This window comes from Ceratotherium simum, chromosome 33 (assembly GCF_057802395.1).
Source record: "Ceratotherium simum simum isolate JZ-2026a chromosome 33, ASM5780239v1, whole genome shotgun sequence".
Classification (NCBI taxonomy): domain Eukaryota; kingdom Metazoa; phylum Chordata; class Mammalia; order Perissodactyla; family Rhinocerotidae; genus Ceratotherium; species Ceratotherium simum.
This window is the reverse complement of record NC_141932.1, coordinates 3,713,084-3,724,860: the sequence shown is the minus strand read 5'-3', so window position 1 is coordinate 3,724,860 and position 11,777 is coordinate 3,713,084.

Below are 11,777 nucleotides of genomic sequence, written 5' to 3'. Positions count from 1 at the left end.
AAAAGCACCATAGGTAATTCCTGTGATATTTCAGTTGTCCTAGAGCATAAAATACAGTAAAGCTTCCTATCTTGTTCTATGAGACTGACAGACTGATACCAAAACAGAAAAACGTATATGCTGCAATTAGCTTATGAATGTAGATGTTAAAACTTAAACTTATTTTTTAAATATTAAAAAATACAGTAAATGGAAAGCTAGACATATCTCTGTATAGAATGACTCAGTCTGGCAAAGATATTTCTCCCCAAGTTAAATATGTAGATTTACTGATATTCCAATAAAAATCTCCCATGTATTTTTAAGTTGAAAAGCTGATTTCTGACCATCTATAGAATTGTGATATAGCAAGGAATGTAGTAATACATTCCCAATTCATTCATTTAACATTGAGCATTTACTAATGTGTCAGGCACTGTTTCAGGTGCTGGGGATAGAGCAGGATAAAAAATGTACAAAAAGTTTTGCCCTCACAGATGTAGTGGGAGAAGACAAAATTTGAAATACCTACTATGTGATAAGAATGTGATATGTATCATGATGAGAAATGATCTAAAGAGGGAGCTAGGGATTGCTGGGAGGGGGTGCCTTACTACCTCCAGAACTTATGGGCACTAGAGGCAGGGGATGAGGGAAGAACTGGAGGTAACTGTCAGACACAAAGGGCATAATGAGAATACAGTCATGCCTTGCTTAACAATGGGGATACATTCTGAGAAATGCATCGTTAGGTGGTTTTGTGGTGAGAACATCATAGAGTGTACTTGCACAAACCTAGATGGTATAGCCTACTACATACCTAGGCTGTGTGGTACTAATCTTATGGGACCACAGTCATATATGCAGTCTGTTGTTGACTGAAATGTCATTATGTGGGGGGTGACTGTAGTCTTAATAGTTCCAAGGCAGATAATCTACTTTGAGTGTTGCAGGAAGAGAGAATCGATGGTTTAACAAGGATCATCAGAGTTCTATTCACTCTTTATCAATAGTGATTTAGAGGCTTCTGGAAGGTATTATTTTTGGTAACAGCCTTATTGTGATATAATTCACGTACCGTACGATTCACCCACTTAAATTATAGAATTCAGTGACTTTTAGTATGTTCAGAGTTGTGCAACCATCACCACAGTTAATTTTAGAACATTTTCATCATTCAAAAAGAAATCCCCTGCCCTTTAGTAGTTACCCCCACCTCTGGAGGAGTACTCTTACCTGGGGCACCCAGAGCTCTTGGGTTCCCTCTTGACTGCTGCCTACAGCAATATAGAAGGCCATGTGACAAACAAACACATAGAGACAGAGATTGGATTGGTGGTTACCAGAGGGGAAGGGGGGAGGGAGGAGGGCAAAAGGGATAATTAGGCACATATGTGTGGTGATGGATTGTAATTAGTATTTGGGTGGTGAACATGAGAACATGATGTAATCCGTGCAGAAATAGAAGTATAATGATTTACACCTGAAATTTATACAATATTATAAACCAATGTTACTGCAATAAACAAAAAATTTTTTTAAAAAAGGCCACGTGAGGGCAGCTCTTACCAAGAGGACATGACTGCTAGAAAATGCAGCTTTGGGGCTCTCTCTTTTTCTTAGCATAGAGGCTAGGGGATGGGCGGTCTTATCCAGAGCATGTGGAGCTTCTAGATCCTCCTTATATCTGATAAAATGGTTTTTTTATTGCAGTGGGGAAATGATCAAATGGCATTAGGACGCTTAGCTCTCTGGACAGACCTAGATCTATACCTTGCACACTAATGAAGCTCTGAAAGATTAAAGATCTAAATGTAAGATACTCAAGTACAAGAAAAACTTAGACTATTTCTATAACCTTGGTTTGAGGCAGACCTTCTTAAGCATTACACATAACCCAGAAGCTGACATTAAAACTAAACAGCATTTATATGTGGAAAACATCAGCGTCAAAATTAATAGTCAAGGGGGTCGGCCCCGTGGCTTAGCGGTTAAGTGCTCGCGCTCCGCTACTGGCGGCCCGGGTTCGGATCCCGGGCGCGCACCGACGCACCGCTTCTCCGGCCATGCTGAGGCGGCATTCCACATACAGCAACTAGAAGGATGTGCAACTGACATACAACTATCTGCTGGGGCTTTGGGCAAAAAAAGGAGGAGGATTGGCAATAGATGTTAGCTCAGAGCCGGTCTTCCTCAGCAAAAAGAGGAGGATTAGCATGGATGTTAACTCAGGGCTGATCTTCCTCACACACACACACAAAAATTAATAGTCAAATGATAGACTGAAAGAAAATGTTTGCAACAAATATAAGAAAGGGAAGTAACCCCTGACATTCAAAGCACTATTACAAGTCAGTAATAGTAACATCTACAACACAGTAGAAAAATGGACAAAGCTAACAAACAGCTGGTTCAAAGAAGATGAAATAAAAACAGCTAATGAAAATTACCCAATATCACTAGTAATCAATGAAATGAAAAATAAAATGATATATCTACTTTTTTTTCCCAAATAGGTTGATTTTAAATCATAGAAGAGTGATAATATCCAGTTTTGGTGAATGTGTGAAAAACAAGACAATGCCATTGTCAGTTATATAAATTACTGTGTGTGTATACCATTTGAATCAATATTCCTCAGAAACGAAAGTGTACGAAGGTAGGTAAATGTATAATGGCAAAAAATATTTTTCTTAAGGGCAAACTATTAGAAACTATTAGGGTAATGAGTAAATGGGTAAGTTAATCATGGTGTATTCATTCAATAGCATTTTATGGAGCTGTTGAAAAAAGAAATATAGATGTGTATATAGTCATAGAAAGATAGCTGTGCTATATGATATGAAAAAAATTTTTTCATACCTGTATTCTAGTATAAACTCATAATTGTAATATCAAAAATAAAACCTAAAAAATATATTTTTATTTTTCTCTGCCCAGTTTTCCTTGTCTCCTTCTTTTGACTGTACCATCTCCTCTTTTCCTTTGAGTAACTGGCCATACCCTACCATTTGGTCATGATGGACCTGGCCGATCACATTCTCTCTGGAGTTTAAAAGAAGCAGTTGGATCTGTGTCATCCAATGGCAGCTCCCTAAATGGCTGATGTTCTCGTGGTTGTGATCTTTGGAGCCACCCTAGTTTTTGTGCTTTCTAAGGCTGTAATTCCTCAAACTACCCATTATCCTTCCAGTATTTCATTTTTGGCTTATATTGCTCATTTGCTTGCAGTTAAAGAAACAACCAACTCAGAATTTGGTATGAAGATTGAATAATAAGCAATAGAATCTTTGGAAATTTTGAGGTGTTAGAGATTGGTTTTGGGTGAGATGGGGCAAGTAAGATTCCCATTTCTTTTCTAGCCTAGGAAAGTAACAAGTCCTGGTGTGCACTGTGCAAAAACCCAAGTGAATTATTATTAGTTGCAGTCACCTGAGATGAATAGAGGTGAATCTAGGGCCCTGGATAATGACAGTTTAAAGACGAAGAGAAATGGTAAGTCCAAAGACTCTACATGATGCTAGTATCTAACTGCTTTGTGAAAGTTAAAACTCAGATCTTGAATTTCCAGTATCAAGACAAAAAACTTCAACTAAGTGTGTGACATTCTTGAAAGATATCTTATACTGTTTCAAGTCATAGGGTTAAGGTTGCTCAAAACCAAATTGAGAGACTCCTTTTGTGGGTTGCTAAAGTGGGATGCTGGTTGAATTCCATATTTTATTGTAGAGTGGTTGTTACGGAGTGAATCATATATTCCCCCCCCCCCAAATTCATATGTTGAAGCCCTAAACCGCAATGTGACTGTATTTGGAGATAGGGCCTTTAAGGAGGAAATTAAGGTTCAACAAGGTGATAGGGTGGGGCCCTAATCTGACAGAATTAGTGTCCTTATAAGAAGAGGAAGAGACATCAGAGCTACTAGAGAGAAGTTGTGGAGACAACTGAGAAATGTTTCTGGCAACTTACCCCAGAAGGACTGGCCTTGACCTTTACAGGAAGTTGGTCCAGAGGTGACACTGGAGCCGTGTGATAAATTGAGGGAATCAACATTTCTAGATCACAGTGGGAAAAACTCCCACAGCTCACTCTAGATATGGCCTTCACATGAAGCGTTTGTGCTCCTTAGATCCAAGGAGCCTGGAACTCAGAGTACATGTACCTCATAGAATGTTCTGGAACACTCCTCATAAGGGCAATAAGTGGTCATCTCTGGGCTGCTGTTCTTTCAACTAAACATTATGAATACGTTTCCTAAAAGGGGACAGTCTGATTTACAGACGAACCAGAGTAACTCAAATTGGGACTAGCATCATCAAGGATTTCTTTCTACTCAACAGTCCTGAGATTTTAGTTAATATCATCATTGGATTTTAAAATATAGTGTTTTCAGAGGAAATAAGAGACTTCAGTCAAATTCTGAATAATTTTAAAGGAAAAATGATCAAAAGAGAAAATGTCTCTCAAGAAGTTAAATAGACATAACTGGCTTAAAATGAATGTTAACGTTGAAAAATCAAAATAATTTAGAAAGCACACGTTGTTTTGAAAACACACAAAACAGATGTAAGGTTTTCTTGGGGTCCATGAAATCAATTTCGTAAACTTACCAGTTGAAACTGTTTTTTAAAAATCTGCTCTGTGAGTATATCCTTCTTTGGGTAACAAAAATTTAAGTAGCCTAAAAACGTTGCTTTGATAAGTAGAACAAGAAGAACAAGGGTCTTGAGAACAAGACTCAAGATGAAGAGGCGAAATAATCTTTTAAAATGCATGAATGTTTTGTAAATAGCTAAATGCGCAAAGAGTTGCAAATCATTCCAGACTTCCAGATCGTGACAAAGGAAAAAAAATTTACCAGAATCTAATTTTTTAAAAAAAGAAGAAAGAAAAAAGAGAATTGCATGTAAAAATTGGGTACCAGCTGGACTCTCACCCTGGGCTCCTGGTCCTGAGGGTGGGAGGGGAGGCTCAGCCTGGCCACCCCACTATGTTCTTGCAGGGTCTCTGCCTCTGGAGAGGTCACACAGTTCTTAGAAGGGACAGTTGGTTGCTGGATTCAGGAACACAGCCCCAGCTCTGGGATTTGGAAGGTTCTGGAAAGAGTCCTGGGAAGGGGAAGGGTCTGCTCAGCTGGTGATGAGGAAGCCAGCCTCGTGAGTAGACCCAGGGCCAGAGCTACCCCTGTTCCACAGGGACAGTGCTATAGACTGAATGTGTCCCCCCCCCCCCCCCGTCCCCAATTCATATGTTGAAACCTAATCCCCAAGGTGATGGTATTAGGAGGTGGGGTCTTTGGGAGGTGATTAGGTCATCAGGTCATTAGGTCATGTTATCCTCATGAATGGAATACTAGCCTGGGTCACAGAGTGGGGGCCCACACTCCATCCCTTGTGTCCTCCTGGAAACCAACTCCATTCCTGGCACAGGCACTGAGAGCCATAATATTGGTACTGCTCTGACAGGAGGTCCTCTCTCTCTCTACCTGAAAGTAGTATGTCCCTGTATCCCCCACCTGACTGTCTCTGATGCTCAGGGGGTCCCCAAGCAGACAAATTGGCTCTGGGTCTCCTCCTGCACTTTTTGGGCTGGGTCATTCGTAGCCACTGGATCATAAAAATGAGTCCCATCACAGAACCAGTGCCCATGAGCTGAGAACACATCAGACAAGACATCCTGGGGGATGGGTGGAGGTGCAGGACACCTGTACACACAGACTGCCTCAGCATCACCGACCTCCCACACTGCTGGCTGGAATCTTGGGTCCTGATCCAGGCATTCTAGAAGAAACAGAGGTTCAGCCTGCAGCCCCTCCCTGTCCACCCCACCTTGGGCCCACTCACCCCCCCCCACACACACAAGCTGCCTTGGTACCCTCTGGTTCCCAGAGCTCCTCTTTCTGGGAAGAAAGGAAGAGGAAAGGCAGAGAGTGAAAGCCCTGGCTGGAAGCAGCGGGGTGAGGCTGGAATGGTGACTGTACCCAGAAGAGGAACTTCAGACCAACAGGGCCCCAGGGCTTGGGCAGCTCTGGAAGAGCCTCTAGTCCCACCTCCCCAGGTGCATTAGTTTGGTAGGGCTGCCATAACAAGATACCACAGACTGGGCGGCTTAAACACAGAAATTTGTTTTCTCACAGTTCTATTTTTTTATTTTTTATTTTGTGAGGAAGATCAGCCCCGAGCTAACATCCATGCCAGTCCTCCTCTTTTTGCTGAGGAAGACTGGCCCTGAGCTAACATCTATTGCCAATCCTCCTCTTTTTTTTCCCTTTTTCTCCCCAAAGCCCCAGTAGATCATTGTACGTTGTAGTTGCACATCCTGCTAGTTGCTGTATGTGGGACGCTGCCTCAGCATGGCCGGACAAGCGGTGCATTGGTGCGCGCCCGGGTTCCGAACCCAGGCCGCCAGTAGCAGAGCGCACACACTTAACCGCTAAGCCACGGGGCCGGCTCCTCACAGTTCTAGAGACAAGATCAACGTGTCTCTGGGGTTGGTTTCTCCTGAGGCCTCTCTCCTTGGCTTGTAGATGGCCACCTTCTCTCGGTGAATTCACATGGTCATCCCTCTGTGTGTCTCTGTGGTCTAATCTCCTCTTATAAAGACATCAGTCAGATTGGATTAGGACCCACTCTAATGGCCACATCTTAATTCAGTCACCTTTTTAAAGACCTTATCTCCAAACATGATTACATTCTGAGGTACTGGGTGTTAGGGCTTCCACATATGAATTTTGGGGGGCTATAAGTCAGCCCATAACACCAGATTTCAAGGTCTCTGAGATGTCTCGGATGCAAATTAAGAGGAAACTGCAGTTTCTCATCCCAGTAAAAGTTGGTTTATCACAGGTGATGAGGGCTGGGGGCTCTGCTCCCCTCAGTCTCTCGGGGACCCAGGCCCCATCCATCTTATGACTCCTCCAACCCCCAAGAACTCTGAGTTCTCATTTGAATCCTCTACATTTTGTAGACAGACGAGGGACATAACACATCTGATAAAGGACTTTTGTCCAAAATATACAATGAACTCTTAAAACTCAACAATAAGAAAACAACCCAATTGAAAAATGGGCAAAGGATCTGAATAGACAGCTCACCAAAGACATACAGGTGGCAAATAAGCGCAGGAGGAAATGCTCACCATCCTGTCGTTAGGGAGCCGCATACGAAAACAACAAGGAGATACCACTACACACCTATTAAAATGACAAAAACCCAAAAGGCTCTCACAACACCAAGTGCTGGTGAGGATGTGGAGCAAGGGGAGCGCTCATCCATTGCTGGGGGGAACGCACTTTGCAAGACAATGTGCCAGTTTCTTACAAGGCTAAGCACAGTCTTACCATCCAGCAGTCATGCTCCTAGGTATTTACTCAAATGAGTTGAAAACTTACGTCCACACAGAAAGCTGCACACAGATCTTTATAGCAGTATTATGGAGGCAACCAAGATGTCCTTTATTCTTTTTTATTTTTTTTGAGGAAGATTGGCCCTGAGGTCACATCTGTTGCCAATCTTCTTCTTTTTCTTTTTTTTCTCCCCAAAGCCCCAGTACATAGTTGTATATCCTAGTTGCAAGTCCTTTTAGTTCTTCTATGTGGGACGCCACCTCAGCACGGCTTGATGAGAGGAGAGTAGGTCTGCACCCAGGATCTGAACTGGCGAACCCCAGGCCACCAAAGCGGAACACATGAACTTAACCGCTACGCCATGGGGCCGGCCCCAAGATGTCCTTTAATAGGTGAATGGATAAACAGACTGTGGTACCTGTAGATTATTATTCAGTGATAAAAAGAAATGAGCTATCAAGCTGGGGGGAAAAAAAACAAACATGGAGGAAACTTAAATGCATATTAAATACTAAGTGAAAGAAGCCAGTCTGAAAAGGCTATGTAGTGTCTGATTCCAACTATATGATATTCTGGAAAAGAAAAAACTATGGCGACAGAAAAAATATCAGTGGTTGCTAGGGGTTCATGAAGACGGAGGAGCATGAACAGATGGAGCACAGGGCATTTTTAGGGCAGTGAAGCTATTCTGTTTGCTACTGTAATGGTAGATACATATTATTATGAATTTTCCAAAACCCATAGAAGTGTACAACACAAAGAGTAACCTTAATGTAAACTGTGGAGTTTAGTTAGTAACAATGTGTCAATATCAGTTCATTAATTGTAACAAATATGCCACACTAATGCAAGTGTTTAATAATAGGGGAAATTGTGTGCAGGGAGGGGGTTATATAAGAACTCTCTGTACTGTCTGCTCAGTTTTTCTGTAAGCCTAAAACTGTTCTAAAAAATAAAGTCTGTTAATAAAACAAAAACCACACAATGAGATATCACTACACACTTATCAAAATGGCTAAAATAAAAAAAAATATATATAATGGCAACATCAAATATTGGCAAGGATTTGGAGAAACTGTATATTTCATTAATTGCTGGTAGGAACGTAAAATAGTACAGCCACTCTGAAAAACAGTTTGGCAGTTTGTTTAAAAAATATACTAAAAATGCAAATACCATACAATCTAGAAATTGCACTCCTGGGCATTTATCCCAGAGAAATGAAGATTTATGTTCACACAAAAACCTGTATAAGGAAACAACAGTGAAAGGGCAACCTATGGAATGGGAGGAAATATTTGCAAACCAAATATCTGATAAGGGGTTAATATCCAAAATATGTAAGGAACTCCTTCAATTCAATAGCCAAAAAAAAGCTGACTAAAAAGTGGGCAAAGGACTTGAATAGACTAGACATTTATCCAAAGACAAACCAGATGGCCAACAAGTATATGAAAAGGAGCACAACATCACTAGTCATCAAAGAGATACAAATCAAAACTACAATGAGATCACCCCTCACCTGTTAGAATGGCTATCATCAAAAAAACAAAAGTGTTGGCAAGGATGTGGAGAAACTGGAACCCTTGTACACTGCTGGTGGGAATGTAAAATGATGCAGCCGTTATGGAAAACAGTATGGAGGTTCCTCTAGAAAATTAAAAATAGAAATCCTATATGATCCAGCAATCTCACTTCTGGGTATTTATCCAAAAGAATTGAAATCAGGATCCCGAATAGATATTTGCACTCCACTGTTCGTTCCAGCATTATTCACAATAGCCAAGATGTGGAAGCAACCTAAATGTCCACTGACAGATGAATGGATAAAGAAAATGTCGTAGACACATACAATGGAATATGATTCAACCTTAAAAAACAAAATCCTGCCATATGCAACAACCTGGGTGGATCTTGAGAACACTGTGCTAAGTGAAATAAGCCAGACTCGAAAAGACAAACACTGCATTTATATGAATTATCTAAATTAGTCAAGCACATAGAAGCAAAGACTAGAATGGTGGTTGTCAGGGGCTGGAGGCACAGGGAAATGGGGTGTTATTGTTCAATGGGTATAAAGTTTCAGTTATGCAAGATGACGAAGTTCTAGAGATTCGCTGTACAACATAGTGCCTGTAGTTAACAATACTGTATTGTACACTTAAAAATTTGTCAAGAGGTAGATCGCATGTTAAGTGTTCTTACCACAATGGAAAGAAAAGGAAAAAACCCCCGAATAGCCCCAAACTGGAAGCATCCAGATGTGGTATCCAAATTATGGTACATCCATACCGTGGAATAGCACTGGGCAATAAAGTAACAAACTATTGATACTTATAATAACTTGGATAAATCTCCAGAGACTTATGATGCTGAATGAAAAAAAATGCCTACTCTATAACGTTTTTGAAATGACAAATTTATAGATATGGAGAACAAATTAGTGATAGTCAGGGGTTAAGGAAGGATGGGGTCTGGAGGAAAGTGGGTTTGGCTATGAAAGGGCAACATGAAGGGTGCCTGTGGTGATGGAAATGTTCCATATCTTGACAGAATGTATCTTTTGATGATATCTTGAAAATACCAAAATGTATCTTGATGATATCCATATCATATCCTGTTTGTGATATTGCGAGATATCACCATGGGGGGAACCAGATAAAGAGTATGCGGGATCTCTCTGTGTAGTTTCTGTACTTTTTACAACTGCATGTGAGTTTGTATTTATCTCAAAATAAAATACTTAGTTTAAAAAATCATTCATCACCACTTAAGGCTAGCTGCTGTTTACATTTTTGTGGTCACTCAGACATTCAGCAAATGCTTTTGTACTTGGCTTTGTGGTGTGTGGTGTAGGAGGACCCAGCCAGGAGGTTCCTACCCCAGCTCCCGGGCTCTCCTCCTATGTGACCTCTCTTGTCTGCACCACTTTCCTCATCTGGAAAGCAGCTTGGTTGTGAGGATGAAATGAGCTCATAAATCATAAAATGCCAAGAAGAGGATGTGGCACCTGGAAAACTCATAATAAGAAAGGTTAATACTGCTTTTCTTCTTTTGATCATTTGCCTCTTCGCATCTCTGTATGCTTTACAAATTTTCTACAAATCAGCATGATATGAGGCTCAAGCAAGTTGGCCAGGATCATCCCTCAGTCCAGTCCATTAGCCCAACTGCAAGATGTCTGCAGAAGATGTGCTGTAACTTCCTTTCTCTGCCTCCACCCACGGTCCTTCCTTTTCTGGAATTTTCCCTCCTCCCTTGCCCACCTTCCTCTGTAAGCAGTCTCTCTTCCCTCCCCCTTCTCCATTCTTTCCTGCTCCCTCCTCCCCCAACCCTACTTCCTCTCGTTCTACCTCCACCTGCCCTTTTCTTCTTTGTTAAGGTTCTTTCCTCCTCCTCATCCTTCTTCCCACACAGTCTTCTTCCTCCTGTAGGGGAAGAAGAAATTTTACTTTACCCTATTAGGTTCTTCTGGCTCGTCTAAGAATTAAATTAACATGAGACAGAATAACAGTAGGAAATCAAACAAATGTTGATACAAATAATCCATAATCAATCTATAAATCAAAATTGAGGTGAGTTTATTATGAGCCAGATCTGAGGACCACATAGCCCGGGGCCTTACTTCCCCAAGGAAGGGCACTAAAGAAGTGGGGTGTACAGAGTGGTTATATACTGTCTTGGAACAAAGAGCATACATCACATATGATAGGAATGTCCTTTTTACAATTGTCACAAGATGCTTAGCTGGCACAGCAGGTCGGTGGTCAGCGGGTCAGTGGTCACAAAGTGAGCACAGCAGGTCAGTAATTAATCCTTAGTTTCCAGGAAGAGACAGTTATTCTTAAAGAAACGCCTATATGGGAGGAAACTACATTCCTAGCTTTAGGAGCATCATTCTTGTCTTTGGGGCATAGTAAATATTTAAAGCAGATGTATAATGCATGCTCAACAGGCCACTGCAGCCCCTTTTGGAAAAACAATGTCAGGCCGAATTAGTTTTATACCAAATGGCTTCCTCATATACTCCAATATATCCTATTGCTTTTCATTTATTTATCACAAAGTTTAATAATAGGTATACATGGGAGAGACCCAGGAAAACCCAGTAACTCACCAAATTGGCCAAAGTCACCACCTTAACTGCCATCTTCAGCTAAAGACAAAGAAGGATGTTGAGGGTAGTGGTTTGGGACTTCACAGGGAGATAGAAAAGCCAAAGTCTGGTGTTTGTACACCTTGCAAAGACATTGGGACATGGAGAGAACTCTGCTCTGTAGGCCCTGCCAGTCTCCCCCACCACACTCAGCCTGCAGTCTTCGTGGACATCTCTGGGGATGGCTCTATTTCTGTTACGGGCCATTCATCCAAATTCTTTTAGGCAGTTTAGAGAGGAGGTAAAAGAAAAACGTCCTGAAAAATGTCCTCTTTCTTAAAAATAATCAACCAAAAG